The sequence below is a fragment of the Staurois parvus genome, unplaced genomic scaffold, assembly GCF_062004578.1.
Source record: "Staurois parvus isolate SC_StPar_1 unplaced genomic scaffold, SC_StPar_1.0 ptg000298l, whole genome shotgun sequence".
NCBI classification, from domain to species: Eukaryota; Metazoa; Chordata; class Amphibia; order Anura; family Ranidae; genus Staurois; species Staurois parvus.
Window position 1 is genome coordinate 8,683,075 of NW_028318094.1, and position 23,012 is coordinate 8,706,086.

Genomic DNA, 23,012 nt, shown 5'->3' on the forward strand with positions numbered 1-23,012 from the left:
GGGACAGAGGGCACTGTAGGGTGTATGGGGGCAGTACAGGGGACAGAGGACACAGTAGGGTGTATTGGTGCAGGACAGGGGACAGAGGACACAGTAGGGTGTATGGGGGCGGGACAGAGGACAAAAGGCACAGTAGCTACTAATGTGGAAACCACGGCTGGGTCCAAAGCAGCTGAAGGAAGTTTTGGGGTCTCAGCAGGCAGGGCACACGAAGCTGGGAACTCAGATGGTACACAGGTCACAGATGTTGGGGCCACCACCCATCCAGAAAGTAGTGAAATAGGAGCTCTGAGCTGTACAGTATGTAAAGGGACCGATGGTTTGGGCAGCAAAGAGGGTAAGGAACTAGAGGTGGACAGCACTGGAAGGGGGCCCACATTAGGAGTAGGCAGGGGAGCAGCTCTACTACAAGAAACATCTTGGAAGGCCTGGCAATGTTGAGGGAGCATAGGAGAGGTGGTGGCTTCAGCCACGGGTACAGTGCGAGGTGGGAGCACCTTAGGGAGACGAGTCCAATTGCATTGGACCCCCAAGACAATACTTGGCCAGAGTTTCAGTCAAGATTGGGTGAGTGTTTCTGCAACCGTGGAAGTCCAAGAATGATGGGACTAGCAGACTTAGGGAGGATCAGGAAGGAGATTTCCGCACGATGAAGAGCGCCAACATGCATAGTTATGGAGGTGGTTCGGAAGCGTAGAGGTCCTAAGGCCAAGGTAGAGCCATCAACTGTAGATACTGATTGGGTGTCATCAAGGGGACAAGAAGAATGCCCAATTCAGTGGCCAAAGTTTGCTTGATGAAGTTCCCTGCTGCCCCAGAGTCCACATAAGCAGAAACCTGGTACGAGTTCAGGGCCCAATGAATGGAGACAGGTATGATAAATCGAGGGAAGGTGGCAAAATTCAGGTTCTGGTCTAGATCACCTCCCTCAGAGTGACCTAGACCCGAGAGTTTCCCGGATGGACAGAACAGGACTTAATTATATGACCTGCAGCCCCACAACAAAGGCATAGACCAAACTTTAGGCAACGCGATCGCTCTTGTGGAGTGAGGCGTGTTTGGCCTAACTGCATAGGCTCTTCAGATGTTGATACAATTGCAGAGGTACGTTGATCAGGGGCTTTCTGGAAAATAGGAGCAAATGAACCCACTGGGAGGTGACATGGACGAGCCCTTTCCAGATCTTGCTCCTGGAAGCGGATATCGATTTGGATGCTAAGAGCAATCAAGTCATCCAGGGTGGTGGGTATGGTTCTTCCAGCTAGTTCGTTCTTAACACAGTTTGCTAGACCCTGCCAAAAGCTTGCAGAAAGGGCCTCATTATTCCATGCCAGTTCCGGAGCTAAGGTGCGAAACTGAACTGCATATTGTCCCACAGTCATGCTACCTTGACGAAGCCAAAGAAGAGCTCCTGCGGCAGATGAAGTCCTGCCGGGCACATCGAAGGTTTTACGGAAAGATTGCAGGAAGGCTGAGAGGCTGCAAATAGTTGGATCTTGACGATCCCACAGTGGCAAGGCCCAAGCCAGTGCTTCAGCAGAAAGGAGGGAAATCATGTATGCCACCTTGGAACGGTCAGTAGAAAAATGGTGGGCCGCTAGCTCGAAGTGAATTGAGCACTGATTGATGAAGCCCCGTCAATATTTGGGATCACCAGAGAAGCGAGGCGGTGGAGGCAGCTGGAGTTTTGAAGGACTGTGTTCCACTGGAGGAACAGTGGGGGTTGGAGCAGGAGCCGAAACAGAGGGTGAGGAAGGGGACACAACCTGTAGCTGATCCAACCAGGAGGAAAGTTCCTACAGACACTGCATAATACATTCCTGATAGGCCTGCTGGACATCGACTCTCTGCGTCAAACACTGGAGTTGTTCCAGGAAAGGCTGCGGGGTCTCTGAGGAGTTCATGGCCTGAGCAAACTGTCAGCACCAGTGGTAGTGAGCCCTTGTATATTATCAACTTGGGGTTCCCCAGGGTGCAGAGTCTAAGCCCCAGCCTGCTTCTTCACCAGAGCCCCTGATGGTAGGGATGGACTTGCAGCAAGCTGGGACCAGGTCGCGGCCCCCGGGTACATGCAGCCGAGGATGAGGAGACCGCTTGCAGGTGCAGAGTACAATGGGAGAAGACAAATGGAAATCCGATAGACTAGCCAAGGTCAGGACGGGCGGAAAACAAGCACAGTCAGAGAATAAAGCCAGGGTCAGTACATGAGTAGTCAATGCAGGATACAGGCAATAGCAACACACAGGAGCTCAGACAACTAGGAAGTTGCTCAGGCAAAGTGGCCGAGGCTGAGCATATCTTATATAGGCAGGCAAACAAGGAGGCGGGCCAGGAAGTGAAATGGATCAGGAACAGCACTGCAGCAAGGAGATAAGAATACACAAACAAGGAACTGCAGGCTAACTTGTGTCAGGAGCATGCTGGCAGGAGGAGACAGTAGAGTAACAGAGTGATGAGCTGATCAGTCTGCTGATTCTTTTTATACTATTCAGTCAAAGGCTGGTAATGGGACAAGACTTGTAAGTGTTGTGGGATGGAGCAGAATGGTGCAGCAGCAGTGAAGACACAGGGTACAGTTGCAATAAAATGTGGAACTTGTATTGATGAGACCCCAGGAGGGAGAGCACCGTTATAGAAACAGTCACAGTTCAGTTCAAATGCAGAGATGCAGCTGGAGGAGATGTGCTGACAGTGTCTGTTTCAGAGGGCGGAGTGCGGCCTGGCTGATCCAGTCCCAAAGGGGTTGCTTCCTTGCAGGATGGCTAGTCCATAGCCCTAAAGACCTGCTGATGTAAATGGAGTTTGCCCAGTGTGAAAGGGGCTTTACTCAAGAGCCTCATTATAGATGGGTTGTGAATTTCCAAATTTAGTTTCTTTCTTTCTTTAGTTTTCTTCTTTTGAGAATAGATTTTGTTTCTATAATTTCTGTCTCCCCTTTGCTAATTTATTAGGAACTTCACCCGTTTTATGTGTTTTTTTTTTTTTTTCTGCAGTCCCGTCTTACATTATTCACTGGGTTATCCTTAAAACACATACAAGTCCAGAAAATCCAACATTGTCCAGCTGTAATCTGCCACTCTGCCATCACATGCCTGGTCCCCACCTCCATCTTCGTTGCTTATATCATCAGAAGATGGCTGTCTCTTCTGGCTTCTTGCATCCAGCCCCCTGATGACATGCTGTGGCACATGTGCTTTGGATTGCCCAGAAGCCTCCTGAGATGTTTGACTTGAGTATCCTAAGAGGCTTCAGGCAGCTGGTGAAAGTCATTCTCACCTGGGTGAGAATTTCAGAAGTGATGGGCAGCTTGTATTAAAAAAAAAAAAGTATTCTCCCCCCCTAAAAAAAAATAAAAATCTGAAATTGTAGCAGGGGGTGGGAGTTAGATCATGTAAAGTGGGTGAACAGGGTGAAGATTAAATTTTGATTTGTTATTTGATTGTGTGCTGCCCTAGTTGGGTGGTTTTGGGTTATTGTAGTCAGTCTTGTTGTATGTTAGCTATGACTAAGACCCTTTCAGACTGAAATGCGTAAGCCATGTTTGCTTTTTCTGTCACTTGAGGCCTTAATAAGGGACGTTTGGAGGTATCTATTTATACTGGTATTCTGTTGCTATTGTTAAGATTTGCATAAAGTTTCAGCTGCCTCTATCTCTAGATCTATTGATCATCCTGACATGCAGTTTTCTCAGAAAATCACCTCTGCTTAAGTATTTGTTCATTATATGCTCTATAAGAATAGGCCAAATTTGTGACAGGTTTACTTTAACTCATCCTAATGTGATTCTCTCTTAGCAGATCAATTATGGACAAGAATGTAGGTGTACTGACCATGTGTTAGGTCGACACTGACAGGTAGTTGTCACATTACTAAACAAGAGCAGTTTCCATGGAAACACAGAAAAATATGTACGTTCTGGGCAAAGGACCATTCTACTTGATATGATTCACAACTTAGCAGAATTCAGCTGCCACCAGCAAAACCTTTTATATCCTCTCCATTCATAGATAATGTACTGAGGCCCTTATATCTAGGGAACCTGAGGCTGTAGAGAAATAAAGCAGTTCATTTAGATGCAATATATAGTCTTTTAATTTTTTTTCTAGATAAGGTTGTTAAAAATAACAACTTGTATAAAGTCTTGCCAGTATATGTTAGTTTTCATTTATAATTTGTAATTGTACGTGTAGACAGGGATATTTGGTCATTACATATGCAGGTTCAGCTTCCTGCAATGCTATACTATGGTTGTGTGTAGGACAGGTGGGTGACACTCCTTCCATGTTCTCCTCTTTGTTGGGCGCCAAGTGTGGATCACATGGAAGGCCTACCCTGTGATGGGTCCTTCTGGGCTACTCTGGGCAGCTTGAACAGGGTTGATCTTCTTACACATGGGGTACCTTTACTTTGTACCATACAATGTGTACACTTGAACAATAAACTGTCCTCCAGTTAACTCCCTTGTCTCCGTGTCAATGTACACCTTCACTGTCATAGCTGCATTTAGGAGGGACACGCTGAGCCTGTGACTACTCCACCTGTCCAGTGTATCTCCGCTACCTCTCTACTAGTAACAGAATTGGCCCACACCAAGAACCTTTTGTAGGCTCCATATGTGCTGTGTCAACTCTTCCTCTTCCATATTTGTGCACACACTGGGGACCTCTGCAGTGCTGATCGGCTTCTATTCCTATGGGAGATGAATGGCTCACAGACAGTATTGACAACAACTCCCTCGCTGCAAGTGGCTGTCCCACCTGTCACAGGCACATGCTTCACAACAAGCTGGTTGGTAAACCTTCATTACTCTTTGGTAACCACTTGCTTTATTCCACACCACGTTACTCCTGTTGTGTTGTATTCATACCCCAGTGTGCTTTACTGACCCACGCTGTAGACTATGTGTGCTGCTGATTACTTTCATTACACTTCGTTAGAAACATCGGACCAGGTAAAGGCAAAGTTGCAAAAGATAACAACAGCATTACACTTTCTTCTATTTTACCTAGTCCCAACTCAGGCTTGTGGCTGCCCCAGCATACCTGCACAGGTAAGAGTGCATACTTGGCAGAGTCCATAGTGGCAGATCTCCAGAACTGGTGTCTTAAATGCTGATATGCATTCAAAGGGACTGCCTATACATTTATTGCTCAAATCCATCTAAAAACAATACTCTGTCCACTTTGGAAGAGATATCTTTGCTGTTGAGCATTGTGCACCACAAATGGAGTGCAACTCTGCTCAATTACTGTCTACACCCCTTTACTTGATCACATTTGGAGAAGCCTCATCCCTAAGATCACCAAATCAATATCAAGAATCCTTTATGGATGGGCCCCGGACAAGGATGTTATCCATCAATGTATGAGGGAGGTCTCCCTGGCTCATGTTTCTCCCCTGCATGGTGCCCCAATATTAGGTGCCAGAGAGGGTGAAGACATTACGCTTATACTGCTACATTATTAATAATATCCTCCTCTGGACTATATGTGTTTGTTGATGCATTGTCTGGGGCTGCATGTTGTTAATCAATGTGACATGGTTGAGTGTCAGTTCAGTGTAAGAGGGAGGCCCATTTAGTCTACAATATTTTTCCCTGGATTACACTAATCTATCTATGGGATTTTCAACAAATATTCCATCTATGGTGATCCTGTTCTGGCAGAGATACTACATGTGATAAAGAGCACGTTCCCTTTTCAGGAGACCTGTGAATTACCTAGCTTTGCAATTTTTGTATATAGAGCACATGTATTATTTATGAAGAGAGTTACCAATATTACCAATGGATTTGTTTATGAGTAGGTATTCCTCTCCGGGGGTTGTCATTTGGGACCTGTGGAGTGTGGTATGATTTTTTTTTTTCTTTCCTTTTTTTGTTTTTAGAATTGTCTATGTTGAATAAAGAAATGATTGTGTGCCACTGACCACCAACCCATTTTAATTATTGCTTTTTAATTATTAATATAATTAAACAAACCCAAAATTCTGGTTGAGTCTACAACTAGCCGTATTTTTATGCAGTTTCTCAATATGTTGGTGACTAGGGACTCCTGGTTTACTTATCATTAGCAACATTTTTGGGGACCTTGAGGCTTTCTTTTGGAGGTTTTGCAATCCAGAATACGTGAGGAGTCTGGACCATGGCAATGGGTTCCGGGGACAACAAGTGACAGTAATTTTTGAGGACTAGCAGCTGGATTGCCCTTATTCCCAGCAGGTGTGTCACCTGAAGGAGGATCTTCTGCCGGCTGCTCTACCCTAGGTTTTTCGGTGGAGACCAACCCTTGAAAGATGCGTCTGGCAGGCTGGAAAATCTTGGCTAGCCATAGTGTCTGGTAGCAACACATGGAGCATCTGAGCATCTTTCTGGGTTCGGTTGCTATATATGAACCTTTGCAGGACATCCACCAATCCGGTAAGGGACCTTGTGCAGGAGCCAATCAGGAAGCAATCATGTTTTGTAATGTACATTATTGCCGGGCAAGCCTAGACAAGTTCTAGCTAACTATGCCATGGTCCCTTTAGAGATGGTCTTCAGGTGTATGCAGCAGGCGCTGCCCCACAATGGGCGCCAAATTATAGGGCAGGTGGATGACATTTCTCCATGTTCCCCTCCTTGTTGGGCGCCAAGTGTGGGTCACATGCCTACAATGGGTGGGTTCTTCTGGGCTATGGTAGGCACCTTGAACAGGGTCACTCTCCTTACACATGGGTTACTTTTACCATACAGTGTGTACACTTGAACAATAAACTGTCCTCCAGCTAATTCCCTTGTCCCCCTGTCAATGTACACCTTCAATGTCACAGCTGCATTTCGGAGTGAGCCCATGCCCACTTCACCTCTCCAGTGTATCTCCACTACCTCACCACTAGTAACAATATGGGGCCTCGCTGAGCACCTGGCGTGAACTCCATACGTGCTCTGTTAGCTTTTCCTCTTCTGTAATTGTGTACATGCTGAAGACCTCTGCGGTGCTGATCTACTTCCATTGCTAAGGGAGACAGACTGCTCGTGGAGAGAGTGCCAACAACAACTCTCTTTCTGCAAGAGGCTGTCCCACCTGTCATAGGCACACACTTCACAGCAGGCTACTTGGTAAACCTCCATTACTCTAGGTAACCAATTGCTTTACTCTACACCACATTACTCCTATAGTGCTTTCTTCATACCCCAATGTTCTTTACTGACCCATGCTGTAGACTGGGGATCGAGCAACGCATGCGCATGCTTAGCCAGCCCAAGGCTGCAGAGGCAGTCCCTGCCCTGGAAGCTGCAAGTCTGTCAGTAACCCTTCAGAATAGCTCAGGCGGGTTCGGGCTCTTCTACGCCCGTTTTTAACCAATGAAACAACTAAGCAACTTATTCACTCCCTTGTTATCTCTCAACTTGACTATTGTAACTCCCCCCTCATTGGCATACCTAATCGCAGACTATCCCCTCTTCAGTCTATCATGAATGCTGCTGCCAGACTCATCCAGCTTACCAACCATTCTGTATCTGCCACCCCTCTCTTCCAATCCCCCCACTGGCTTCCCATTGCCCAACGAATAAAATTCAAAACATTAACAATAACATATAAATCCATTTATAATTCTGCCCCAAATGACATCACCGATCTTGTCTCCAAATATCGCCCAAACCATCCTCTCCATTCCTCTCACAACCTCCTGCTCACTAGCTCTCTTGTCTCCTCCTCCCATGTTCATCTCCAGAGTCTCCATCCTCTGGGACTCTCTACCCCAATTTATCCAACTATCGCCTACTCTGCCCACTTTTAGGCATTCTCTGAAAACCTATCTCTTCAGGGAAGCCTATCCTGTCTTCAGCTAATAACCTAATCCTCTATTTCTCTTATCAGTTCATCCCCCACAGTTATTATCTTTTTGTACCACCAGCCGATCCCTATTGGATTGTAAGCTTTAAGGAGCAGGGCCCTCCTAACCCTCTTGTATTGAACTGTATTATTGCTGTATTGTCTCCCTTTATATTGTAAAGCACTGAGCAAACTGTTGGCGCTATATAAATCCTGTATTATAATAATAATAATAATAAAAAAAGACTTTTTGTGCACCAAATGCCTCTTGTAAAGGTAGCAGTGATCTCATCACTGTGCTGTACATAGCCTGTGCAGAGTGCAGAGTTATGGGAGGGGCCCAGCAGGCTCCACCCATTATAGGCTGTCTGCAGAAACCTAGAGGAGGAAGCAGTTAAAAGACCAGTCACCCTGTACAAGGTGAGAGCAGCAGTAGCTGGTCTTTAATAGAGGAAGTTCCTGCACAGAGGCACAGTTTCACACTGGATGACTGCATAGATCTGGAAGAAATACACCAAGATTCATGTAAGAATACACATGCCTCTTGTATTTAGGCAATATTTACTTATCCTAGAGTTCGTAGCTTTTGTAAAATGACATGTCCATGTAAGTCTATCCTGTCCACAGGGTGACAATGCTGTTCAGTGATATCACTGCATAACAAACAACATTTATCCACCTATTATAGGGGGTTCAGAAAAACTAAAATGTCAATGAGAGATTGCATCAAAAATATTATTTTTGATTTTGCCCCAGGCTCCTCTTGAAAGTAATTTTATGGTAACTTATAAGAAGATCGTCTCTCATGTCATGATGTCTCTAACACAGTACTTTCTCTGGCAATTTACCTTTCATTGTTCTCTCTAACATAGCAGTCTCCTTGACATGACAATCTCTACAATAACATAAACCTTTTCTAGAAATGCAGCATATTTGTAACATATTCTTCCATATAGTAAACCTGTATTGAGGCTTCCATTGCTGATCTTTCCAGGAGTGGGGTTGAAAATGTATAAGACTGCATGGTGCTACGATATTAGTGTAACTGCACCAAATATTATTTTGCAGCTATCCTTTGGAAGCCCCCCCTTCCTCTGCCAGCTCCCCACCTGCATAAAGTGGATCTTTACCCTCCAATTCATCATCCCTCCTCTCCCCCCCCTCTGTTCCTCTGCATGATTAAGGCTCTTTTTTCTTCTCTAATTACCTTTTTTTTTTAAAGTGAAAATTTCCCCCTATGCATGTCATTTGCCTGACGTGTACTGTCCTCCTTCTGCCTCCTGGGATATGCGTGTCACATATCCCAGGAGGCTTTCATTCAGTAAAAGAGGAGGGAGTGAGCCTAGCACAGCATCATTGAGAAACGTAACGGCTGAACCCGGGACGGTATTACAGCAAACCTTTGGGGCACGGAACCAAGTGCTGCTAGAACTGTACAAAATTCACCAACATGAATGCAAAAATAATTTGGGGGAAAAGGAGGTTGAAAAACTACTTTTAAATTCTATACTCAGCTTTCCTCATTCCTCATAGATCTTCACTGTGCAGCATACTGGGTGACATACAATTTTTTGTCAAACATCTGGCTGGGGAGAGAATGTGCTGTAGAATCGTTTTTATTTCTCTAGAAAGTCTGCTTACCTTTGAGATATTGGGTGTCTTTCCTTAGAAATATATGTGGATTTTACTGTAGTAGAACCTATCAATATATTGGTGTGGAAAAGGCCAACAAAAAATAAAAAAGTGGCAAAGAAATAGACAACCAAGAACAATAGCAACCAACCTAAAACTTGCCTCAGGCCTAGCAATGGATTAAGACCAAATAGAACCCTAGGCAAGGTAGTGGCTTTCCTTCCTCCTATCCCTTTGCTTGACATTGATAAAGATTGCAAAAGGTGGTAATAAAAAGCCACCAATTTGCATTGTCTGTACTGGCATAGTGTAGCTCCATCAGTAACCAACAACAAGAGTATCATCTTTTGTGAGGTGATAGACAGGTGCAAAACAACCATGCAACCCTCTTGGTTTACTGCTGGAGCTTGAAAAGTGTAGCTGGGCCCTTTGGAAATCCACCAGGCCTTAAGCTCTTGCTTAGGATGCCTTGTTGATAATCTGGCACTGATTAGACCCATGGACCTCTGTTTAGAAAACTGAGAGGACTTTTGTAGTTTCATTCATGCATAGATTCCAATTTATTTGATCTTGTACATTTTGAACTTTTCAAAGCCTGAGACTGAAAACTTTTTTTCTATTTCTCTACTATAACTAAAACTATAGCCATTCTGTTCACAGTCCTTGTATTTTAACGAAAATGTGTACGAGCGCAAAGAATTATTCTTCTCCCTCTGTCCTGGAACCATCACAGATATTGCCACTTCTCTGAAATCCGTCCGTATTTGTAAAATCTAACACGCGCAAAGTCTGAGGAGTGTGCCATCTCCTCCCAGCTTCTGAAGTCTGACTCCGTACCAGGCTGTGAGGAGTGTGACTTTATCTGAGTCCCACAACTAAAAGGCCTCTTGGGTCCAACACTTTTTCTGAAACTGGAGAAAATTGGCATGTTCCCAGTGGTATAAGGCTTTTCGTCCCTGCAGGCGTCTGGCAGCCATTTCAGATCTTCCCTCCCCGGGTTTGCATGGTTCCCCCCCTCCTTCACTGCGCCTCCAAATAGCAGTAAGGAAGTAGAGCGGGCGGGATGTGTTCTCATGAATTAATCAGTCCTGCTCGGGGGATGCATTATTGAAGCTCTCTGGTTAGTTCTTCATGGAGTGATCCGAGGAATATAGGCCACTGGTTTATTTATCAGGGAAAATAATGATTTCTCTTTGTTGTCTCGAGTGTTGCCCTGTACAAGATGAGGAAGGGTGCAGAGCCGGGATATGACAATGAGATGATGGTCCCAAGTACCACACCTCACCTTGCATCCCATCCTCGGTACACATGTAGGATCTGCAGCGGGTCCTTGGTTTAACCCTCACTTTGCTGGGGTCAGCATTGCATTCCTGTCATCTGCAGCAGAATCCATAAATATTTGATAGTTCAGACAGGCAGCTTGTGGTTCATCTGGTGAGCTCAGTACTGCCAGGTGAAATAGACTCATCAGGTTTTAAATTCATGATACAAGGTATTATAGAGTCTGCACAGAATGAAAAATAACTTGACTGAATCCTAGTAGTTTTACTAGTAGGAATGTTAACATCTAAAAACAGTTTTAAATTTTTTCAAACATTAGGTAAATTATATGCATTCAATTTCTTATATGATCTCTGTAGTGTATGGCTGAATGTGGCCATGTATTGTTCTTCTCCCTGCTTCCTGCAACACTTAGGCTTCATTCACACCAGGAGGAGGTGCGTCTAAGTGCATTCTTGTGCATTTAATTTTAAGGCAGCCCATTAATTTCAATGGGTTGCCCTATACATGAGAAACATGCAAAAAAGTTACTGGTATAATTTTTAAAACTGAGCAGAAACAATTGAGTACTGTCCGTGATACTTTTTTTATTTACACTAACAAACAATTTTAAGGACAAGCTTTCGGGGAGTGTCCCCTTCTTCAGGTAAAAGCAGTACTGATCACAAAGGGTTAGAAGAGATGTTTTGGAGTTGGAAAAAAAAAAAGGAGAACAGATGAGATAAGACACAGTTCTTTTTTTTTTCCTTCCAACTCCAAAACATCTCTTCTAACCTTTTGTGATCAGTACTGCTTTGACCTGAAAAAGGGACACTCCCCGAAAGCTTGTCCTTAAAATTGTTTGTTAGTGCAAATAAAAAAAGTATCACGGACAGTACTCAATTGTTTCTGTCGCAAGTGCACTGATACGGCTACAATCTCTTCAAGTAAAACTGAGCAGAAATTAAACGCATGGTACTGTGGTACCATGCTCTTTGGTGAGCGGGAACGCACATGCATATCCTAGATGTGTAGGGCTGGCATTAAGAATCAAGTCTGCCCAAGCTGAGGCTTGAAATGTAAATTTTTAGTCAAAGTAAGTTAGGGGTTCTACTGCAGCATGTGGCCCCATTGAGAATATTACTTTTACTTTCTATTACCTATCCTAGCAATACCATCATTGGCATGGGAATTAATTTATTTGTCTCTATAACAGGAACATAATTGAATTAAAAAAAAACAACTTTTTTTTGTTTAGGATGGTTGAGAAACCCTGTGGGCTTTTTATTCCTGTCCATGTACCCTTTGGAGATTTCTCTATACTTCTTGTTCTGATACCAACATTGTCACAGGGACTGGAAATCTCCTCAGTGAGGCCTCAGACAATAGTAAAACCTGATAAAAAAGAAAAACATTGTTGAACTTAGAGGTGCTGGCATGGAAGTGCAAAAATCATTTAATTCAATGTCAGTGCTTCACTTTAAATATGGGAAGGTTTAAAGATTACAATTGTATATGAAAATGTGTTGTAGCCGGGTGCAGCTGGCTCTGTGATTTTCTGTCCCCTGCTTCCCCTCCCACTGGGCTGCTGTATAAACAGCGGGATGTGTGATTGCAGAGCAGAAGAAACAAAAGTAAAACAAATATAAGACTTTAAAGATGACCGTCCAGTAATCCGGAGTATAATAAAATCCACAATTTTTATTGGTACAGAATAGTTAAAAATATTACATAATCATAAAAAAAATTAACATAAAAAGATTATTTTATATTATTCCAAACGCTTTATCCTCATGTCTACGCATTTCACAGATTACCAGCTTCTTTAAAAAATACTCTTAGATAGACAGAGATAAGAAAATAGGACTATATGTACTTACCCACACTGCCAGGTGTCTAACATCTTATATCATTAAAGGAACAAATGCCTCAGGTTTGACCAAGGTTTCACCCAAAGTCTGTATCAACTGCAAAAAACAGCAGTACCAACCATAAGTAATTGCTAAAGATTACTAAGATTTAAATCACACAAAAATAATCCATAATAGTGGACTAACCATTCCACATATCACATTAAAGAATGTCCATTCTACAGCAATTATTAAGACCAGAGATGTGCTAAAGGGGTAAACCTACAGCAGCCTCACAGAGGTGAATCTCTAACCCGGAGTTGCCTACATGATGTTACTTTGGGTGTGGTGGCCATCTTGCTTCCAGCCATGCTCCTGTATTTGAGTGCTAATTTCATCTGTGTCTGCAGTTGAATACCGAGTGTCTTGTTGATCATATAAGGTAGCCACACTGTTTTGAGCTTCTGACATTTGCTGCTGCATATGAGGTAATCTGTGGAGGATGGGTGATAGGCGGGCTGTCTGTGTCTGGGATAATATTGAGCCTTTTGTTACTTAAAGGAATAGAACTATTGGGCCTATTTATATTGGTACCCCTTTGGAGTTTTGCTCTAATATATCTTTCTTGAATTTATTTTGTGTGTTTACTTTAGACTCTCTGGCCATTTTAGAACTCTGGGTTGGAGATATGCCTCTGTGAGGCCGCTGCTGGCTCACCCTTCTAGATATTTACCTGGTGATCATCCTTAAAGCTGGATACAGTCAGGAGGAGGTAGAGAAGGAGCCAGTGGAATGCTCAGAGAGAACTTGCTGGGCAAAAGCACTGGATTCTGGGAGTGTAGATCTTAAAGAGGCACTGTACCATATTTGTTAATGGAGGCTAACAAGCTGTGGACTTTAATTCCCACAAATCCTTGCACATGGAGGAGGAGAAGCTTCACTGTTTTCCCGGGTAAACTGATCTTGATTAAGGCAGCCCAGAGGATAGAGCTATGGAAACAGACCTGCGGTCAGGGTCTGTGCCTCATATGTAAGGGACTGGAGCCATTAGAGAGAAGCTGAGTAAGTTGGACCTGTTGCTTTGCCTGTTCCCCCACACCAGAGAGAGAGGGGATGGACCTGCTGGAGCTGCCTTCAGAGACTGAGTTGAGGAAGAGAGAGAGAGTCACTGCATCTTCAGGGTCCAAGCTGAGAGATTGCAGCCTTTGCAAGGATCCGGGGCCAGATCACTGGGAACTGCTGGTCGTCAAGCCATTGTGACAAGATTATCCGCCTACCAGGAAGCGGTGAGCTTGATTACATGTCCTAAATGCACTCACCATTTTGTTAACTCAGAGACTGGTCCTACTTAGCCTCTGTCATCTATTAACACATTTAAAGGGACAGTACACCACCTAACGAAGGGCCCCACTGAAAGCTGCCCAACATTAAATACCAGGTGCCAGGTACTTTCAGACACATTCAGGGGTACCTCATCCACTAGACCCACACTCTGATGGGGTTGTATACACAAGGTGTACGCCAGGACCCTTTTTGATTCTTCTGAATTGGTTTAGGATGTTTAGAGACTCTTGTTACTCGGTAGTAGTTTAATTTAGTCTTGCTATAAAATTTGAGTGCTTGCTAAAAGGTAATTAACCATTTCACCCTTCCTAGTGTTGCGCTACCCTCTTGAGGGCCACTATGTTGTGGGTATCCATAAGTCTCTCTCTGCACAGCCAGGCCAAAGGTATTTTTCACACCAACTTGCATCCAGAGACAATGACCAGTCCATGGGCTTGGTTTTGATATTTTATTAGGGGAAATCAACTTGGATAGGGAAATAGAGATTATGGGATACCCTGTTTGGCTTGAATCAATGGAAGGGGGACACTTCCCTCCTATGTACAAAGGCAGATCCTGGACTGTTCTTTTCCTGTGAGCTGTCAGTCATTGCAGAACAGTAGCAGCTGCCGTTTACGGGTGAGGAACTAGCAGCCCCTCAAAAATCACTTTACTTCTTGTAGCTACATGCAGAGACGTCTTCTCTCGACCTCTAGAGATGCTCCAAGCTCTACAGCCTGCAAGCACAACCAGCCCTCCTGGCTTCTCCCTAGGCAAGGATTAAGGCTTGAGTCCAGTGCTGACATTAGAAACCTTGCTACTTGTGGTAGACTTTCCCCTTGTAGATTCCAGAGTGTGCTGCTTCTCCAGGCCCTGATCCCATTTGCTCCTCTCTGCTGAATGTATTCTCTTAAGGCAGCCCCAGCCCCCCCCCCAAACCTAGGAGACCCCTCATAGGCACTAACAGTCTCCTCAGCACTCCATCTTTTACCTGACGACCCTGTCAGCCTGACTCTCTGATATTTATAGGCCAGTCACACCACTCTACCAGGACCTCCAACCCTGGGTTTGGTCAGACCTCCCCATGAATATGTAGATTAGGCCTCCACCCCTTCTTACTTACCAACTTCTGGAAGGTTCTTTGGCGATAGAGCCACAACCTGTTACGCCATCCAACTGACCTGCAATAACCTAACCTCAATCACAGACTCATAAAACTACCATGAGTCATAATTTTACCTATGGTACACTACACTATTCTAGTAGCACACTAGAGGGTGCTACATTAGCGTCCTTAAGTCTACAACTACATGTTTCTTGATTTACTCTCTGTTTGCATTTTCTTAATGCATTTAATTAATTATCTCCAAGCTGATTTTGTCCTTATTCTTGTTCATTCTCAGAGTGGTAGACTGCTAAGCCTTAAGTCCACAGGTGTAGATTGTTTTAGTATATGACCATTGTGACGGTTGTGACCCCCAGCCCTTGTCATTACCGAAGGATTAGCCAATCTAAAACCACGCTGTCACGCTCTGCTGCACCCTGCACAAAGATTTTCCAGCTAATGGACCACAATCTATGTACTGCAGCCTGAGAGCGATTGTTACTGGGTCAGGTTAATTACGCAATTAACCCTTCACACTGCCACCACCGCCTTTTTGTACAGAGGAGAAAACTCGCCAATCTTAGCAGTAACACTATGATGTTTGAATAATCGTCTGCATACACACTGTCACCACAGGCAGATATATATATAGAGGTTTAAAACACACAGTAGCACTCTTCAGAGACAGGGATTCTTAGTTTGCATTAAAGAGCTTTAGAAACAGTTCAACACTTTTCAGATAATGGGATTTATTGCTAAAAAGGTCAAAATGGTGCAATAAAAATATTTACAGAAAAAGATGTAGCCAATATATATATATATATATATATAAATGCAGAGAGCAATACCACAACAGAGAGATAACAGAAAGACGTTTAGAGAGGTAGGATACTTGCCATCAGCCTTGGTTTAAGCAGCTTCAAGGGTCCTGAGAAAAAGGGTGCCTTTTCTCCCAAAGTTGGTTCCTGATGTTAAAAGGGAGATCTCTTCAACTTACTGAACTTACTGCTCCAAGCATAACAGCCTTTTTCTAGGAACCCAGCAGGGTGTCTCCTTAAAGCAGAGAACCAATCACCTCCTTTGGGGAGGGGTGTTTTAGGCAGGAACTCAGGCTATAACCAAATCCCTTGCAGTTTATATCATGGTCAATAACCTTCCCTAGGTACATGTAGCAGCCTAGCCACTAGTAGATTAATATGCAGAATGATATCCTGAATGTCTAGACATCAAATATGCCATATCTTACTATTTCAGCTAGACCTATATGGCTTCCTGCTCTCCTGTAGACTTTAACTAGGGGTGTAAAATATCAGGCGACTCACATTAAACGGAGATATCCGAATATATGCTTTGTTCGATTGTATGTATTCCCTATTTTAAGTTATGAAAAGTGGTTTTTACATGGGATATATGTTTTACTGCTATCCTGGAATGCTTTTGAAGTCCAGTGACTGCTGGGTTTATGGCTTCATGATCAGCTTCAGAGTAAGAGTTTGTCAGACACCCTGGCATTAGCTAATTGGGTTTACAACCATGAAGATTATCCAACTGTGTCCTGTGCACTCCTGGACCCAGCACACAAGGACCACGTGTCACTCAACAGAGAGGGAGGGGGGAGCTGATTTGGAGTGAGAAATGATACCAGATGGAGGGTCTTTGCCAAAATGGAGGTTCGCATCCATATTTGTGTGCACAATTGCTACAACCATGTATATCAGTGGATACCAAGCAGTTTGGAGAGTCGAGGCAGAACAGAGGACCCATTATCACCAGCGGCTCCTGTGGGGGTAAGCACTACAGTGTTAGGCATATAGACACATGTAATATTAATATGTAAACTTAAAATACATGATATGTTGCATTTTTTGTAAATATATCAAGTGCAGAGCAATAGCAATACAACAAAAAGTTCAAGAACCCCCAAGGATAATCCAGTGATTCACAATTAGTGATGGTATTCAGACATCCAGGTGTAAAGGTGCTCTGTCCCGCCACCAGAGGAAATCAAGGCCGCTTACCTTATCAACATGACCCCTGAGCAAACAAAAAGGTCATATCACACTTTTTCCCCCTTGGGGATCAAATCCAATGTGAGACCTTCAGCCTCCTTTAGAATATTAGCGGTATATCCATCAAAATATGTACTTGTAAAAGCAAAACAGACATAGTGCTGTCTGCTTTCACACCGAGAGCTGTGAAAATGTGAAATAGACTCCCTCAAGAGTTGGTTCTGGTCAGCTCAGTGGATTGCTTCAAAAAAGTCCTGATTTCTTTCTTAGATACACAGAATATAACTGGATACTAACATTTATAGGTAAAGTTGATCCAGGGAATATCCGATTGCCTCTCAGGGGATCAGGAAGGAATTTTTTTCCCAGGAGGAGCAAATTGGATCGTGCTTTGCTGGGGTTTTTTTTGCCTTCCTCTGGATCAACTCTGGGTATAGGATTATAACTTTTTTTTTTTAATGGTTGACCTGGATGGACTTTTGTCTTTTTTCAGCCAAACTAACTACAGTATGTAACTATATGCTTGCCAAAATGTATTAAAAGATAAGATAAAATCACACTTACAAAAAGCAGCACTAAACCAGTGCATAGAGATAGCTTCTGTGTTACAGCGGCATACAGCTGATCCGAAGAAAGCCGCAGGTGACATCAGAGGTGTGGCTGGGAGGAGGGGCCAAGATCTTGGATTTGATGCTCAAGGGGGAAAAAGTGTGATATGACCTTTTTTGTTTGCTCAGGGGTCATGTCGATAAGGTGAGCGGCCTTGATTTCTTCTGGTGGAGGGACAGAGCACCTTTACACCTGGATGTGCAGCTTGGCATGCATTCTAATAATTGTGAACAGGCAGGTAAGCTTGTTTTACTTCTGAAGTGATATATCATGTTTCTTCTTCTCCAATAAAGAGCCTGGCTGCTCCCAATTTTTACTTTTTTTTTTTTTAACTTTAGTTCCATGTTAAGGCTTTCTAGCCATAGGGATATGATCTTGATGGTGTCACTAAACAGGATGTCTTTTTTATTGTAGAGTAAGGGAAGGCTAGGACTTCTTACAGCTTTATTTTGCTGTATGTGTCCCTGTTGCAGACTTTTCCTCTCTTCCTACCTTGTAAAATCATTGTCACAGAACATAAAGTGAAGGAAACTCTCTCCAACAAATAGCAGTAAAAACCCAACACAGGTGCTAACCCTCCCCTGCCCAGTCCAAAACTCCAAAAATAGTCTTGGTTTACCACGCTCTATGGATGTTAAAAAAACAGTCAAACAAATCTCAGTGGATTAAATGCCAATCAATGGAACATTAATTTATACTGGCAAATCCCTGCACTAAACCTTAAACATGCAAAGTCTATTAAGTTAACATTATAAAAAAGTTTTTTTATTTTTGTAGCTTTTATTAAATATGCCAGCTTGGTGGTCACCTTTGTTTATTGCCTATGTATCCTTAACTCCAGTAGACAACACACTCACCTGGGGGGTTATCCTGTAAGCAATTTTATTAGCAGATGTTCAGAAACAGCGTTTGTTGCGTTATCGGATAGCCTCCCAATAGCTACAGATCTTTATATGAAATATAATCTGTAAAATATGACAAGCAAATCAGATTGAAAATCATAAAGCATTACTTTCAGGCAAACTTTACCATATGAGAGAGAGATATAATTTTACCCCGGTACAAAACATTAGTAACACCTCATCTAGAATATGCAGTTCAATTTTGGGCACCAATTCACAAAAAGAACATTGGGGAACTGGAGAAAGTACAGAGAAGGGCAACCAAACTGAGGAGATCAGCTATGAGGAAAGATTAGAGGAACTGAATTTATTTTCTCTTGAGAAGAGGAGATTAAGGGAGGATATGATTAACATGTATAAATACATCCGTGGTTCATATAGTGAACTCGGTGTAGAGTTATTCACCTTGAGGTCATCACAGAGGACAAGGGGGCACTCTTTATGTCTGGAGGAAAAGAAATTTAATCTCCAAACATGGAAAGGTTTCTTCACAGTAAGAGCTGTGAGAATGTGGAATAGACTCCCTCAAGAGTTGGTTCTGTCCAGCTCAGTGGATTGCTTTCAAAAGGACTGGATTGTTTCTTGGATACACAGAATATAACTGGATACTAACATTTATAGGTAAAGTTGATCCAGGGAATATCTGCTTGCCTCTCAGGGGACCAGGAAGGATTTTTTTCCCTTCAGGAGCCAATTGGATCATGCTTTGCTGTTTTGTTTTTTTGCCTTCCTCTGGATCAACTGTGGGTGTAGAATTATAACTTTTTTTTTTTTTTCTTATGGTTGAACTGGATGGACTTTTGTCTTTTTTCAGCCAGAATAACTATGTAACTATATAATAATTTGAAATCTGCATTTGCTGAAAATAATATTTCTTTATAAACCCCATCCCTGTATGTTGTAATTTTACATAAGAATCATTACGTACTAATTTTGTGAATTCTACATTTTCCACATTTTCATAACCCACATTTTTTCATTTATTTACGTTCTTTTCCTTTGCTTGTCACTATTTATTTCCTCTACTGCAGTGTAGATGCCAGAGCTCAAGTTTTAATTAGAGAGATGCAAACAGCAGCAAGCGGGAGGGACGTTTAAGACAACGCAATCACGGCAACAATTTAATTATTTATCAGAGTAAATAAAATTAAATATTTTTTTTCTACCAGGATGTGAAGTAATTACACTGCCACATTCATCAAAAGCTTCCACCATCAATATAAAAGCTGTGGCTTTGCTTAATAATTCATATTACAAATCCTCGGAATCAGGGAGGTATTACATATAGATGCTGAAGGTACCAGACATGTTTGATTTCAGCTCCCGCTTTCTCCAAACCTTGTCAGAATTGCTATACATTTTTAACTCCTGCTATTTTACATTTAATTTACAGCTTCTGTGATGATGGGAATATGGAGAATAAGTCTTGGTTTTAAAACTTATCCATTGCCTAAACACAGTGGAGGCAATTTGGGTACACATATGTGACCCAAGCAGATTCACCCTTCTGTGCAATACTCCGCACAAACACACATGTAAACTGGACCTGTCTGCAACTTTACTATTCAGCATGAATAAAATTTGTACCTGGAACAAAATACAACAACAATATAATTTTTCAAACAAGCTGTGTTTTTATCAGTTAAATGCAATCCCTGATCTCCAGTCAGTGACTTTGCCTAAGCGCAGATTATGTGATCAATCTGCTGCAGGAAGGAAGAAGCATTTTCTCAGTCCCTTCTCCCCCTGTGATCAGACAGCAACATTGTATTTTTGTAGTAAGTCATAAGGTAATAGATTGCAGCAGGGGCTGATCTGAATCTGATTTTATGGCAAACCAGCAAAAAACTACACAGGTATTAGGATTTAGGCTAGGTTCACACCTGTGCGGGTTCTGTGTGCTGCATTTGTGTGGGCACAGCAGCCCATTCATTTATATGGGTTGCTGTACTGGTACCTCCACACATCTGCTGAAGAGCAGCGCATTTTGCCTGGGACCTTATATGATTAGCATTCGATCCCTGGTCCACATATGTGTGTACCTAGCCTGACATAATTGTGCTATCTCTGATCTAACAGCTCAGTTCAAGAAGTAAATTATTGCACTGGACAATTACTAAATAAAGATGGCTCTGTCTTGCTACAAGATCTGGACCAGGAGATATAGTGATTGATTTACTAAAAGCAAATACACCTCACGTGCACTCCAAAAGCACTGAAAGTGCAGTTGCTCTAGATCTGAGGGGAACATGCAAGGAAAATAATAAAACAGCATTTTTGCCTGCACATGATTGGATGAAAGAAATCAGCAGAGTTTGGCCTAATTTCAGAGCTTCCCCTCGGATCTAAAGCAACTGCACTTGCAGTGCACAGCCTATTTGCCTTTGTAATTCAACCCCATGGAGTACCTACCACCCTACACTGTATCTTTCCTAGTATGTGTTGGTGGTGTGTTCGCTGAGGATGACTCAATATTGCATATCTTTTGGGACTCTCCACAAATCAGGCCATTCTGGCAAGAGGTGACTGATGTCATCATGTGACTGACCAATGTTGATTTAACTGGGACCCCTGTGGCATACCTGCTGCACCTGTCAGAACAATCTATTGAGAAATATAAGGCCTCCCTCACTATTCAGCTTTTGAACGCGGCTAAGAAGTGTATCCCTCTATGTTGGAAGTCTGTGTATCCACTATCGAAAATCCCTTTGGTTCTCCAAAGTCAATGGACTTAGGGACATCGAAGATCTCACAACTACCCTTCATAACTTGGAGGGGACTTTTCATGACACATGAAGGCCTGGCAATACTTTATGTATACAGATAACTGGATGAATTCTGAAAATGCCAGTTTCCTGTCTGGCATGCATACTCATTTGTTTTAATGCTCCATTTCCCTGACTTGGAACAAATATACAGCTCATGACTTTGCTCTTACTTTCTAATCTGAGATCCGAGAAAGTGTTGAAGCCAGTGGATCAGCATGCTAGAGAGGCAGCTTGAATTTTCAGAGGGAAATGACATCAAAGGCATGCTCCATATCTTTTCACCATAAAAATATATCTGTTGCATATATAGCTCAGTAGCTCAAGCTAAAATAAAAACACATTTGTGTTTCAATCATACTTACAGAGTCTGAAGACAAATAGTATCTGTTGTGCTCTCTTTTTAGAAATCTGATAATGCTCTGGAAATTCAGGGTCATAGGTGAAGCCTGTACTAAATGTTTAACTGTAAACACATATAAATATTAAAAAAAAAAAAAAAAAAAGATGCAATATGTTCCTTGTTCCTTTTTGCATTCAGCACACTAAACCTACTCCATACCCTCATCCCCAATCTAAGACTATTTACCTATTCTGAAGCGGCTTTGGTCCAGTCTGGGAAATGCCTGGGTGATGACGTCACCCATAGACTTTTTATGGGGAATCCATTGTCTGCTGCCCCTCCTGCACACAGAATCTGCCGATGACAGTTCATCCTGGGGCAGGACCAGAGCAGTTTCAGAATAGGATAGAATAGGTTTAGAATATAGCTGGGAATAGGTTTAGTGTTTGTAACGTTATGACTGGAATTCCACTTTATTGGTGTATTAATATATTAGCCAATATTTCGGGTTCAAACACATATGGGAGACAATTTGCAGAACTTATGCAGGCTGATATATATTTTTGTCTAAAGTATATTTTTCTGAATGATTTATTTCTTCTGTCTTTCTAATAATAGGCAGGATATTTTATTATTTGTTTCAGATTTGTAATCAGCACAAATGTATTGCATTGTAAAGAAAATATTCAGATTCCAATTTTTGTACTAATGATTTATCTCTTCCTGAGACCTGTGCATGGCCTGAAGGTAGACAATCAGTGCAGGCAATCTTCATCAGATGCTGAACTCACCAAACACTTGGCATCGATGAATATCTTTACTGTATACAGAAGCGTTGAGTAGTAGCAGGAGATGTTGGCATTTGTCCTGTTTGGAGGTCAAAAGGAATATTTGTTTCTAAACCGAAATATGTACGTCTCCCAGGATCAATACAGGAACTCACTATGAAGAAGGAAGGAAGTTACATCGTATAACCGAACTAACCGTTCCATATCTGCCATCCCTCTCTGCCAAGCCCTCCAATGGCTTCCCATTGCTCAACAAATAAAATTCAAAACATTAATAATAACATATAAAGCCATTTATAACTCTGCCCCAAATTACGTCACCGATCTTGTCTCCAAATATCACCCAAACCATACTCCCCGCTCTTCGCACGACCTCCTACTCTCTAGCTCCCTTGTCTTCTCCTCCCATGCTCATCTCCAGGACTTCTCCAGAGCCTCCCCCATCCTTTGGAACTCTCTACCCCAATTTATCAGACTATTGCCTACTCTGCTCACTTTTAGGCGATCTCTGAAAACCTACCTCTTCAGCGAAGCCTATCCTGCCCTCAGCTAATAATGGAATCTTCTCTTCCTCCTACCAGTCCATCCCCCACAGTTATTACCTTTTGT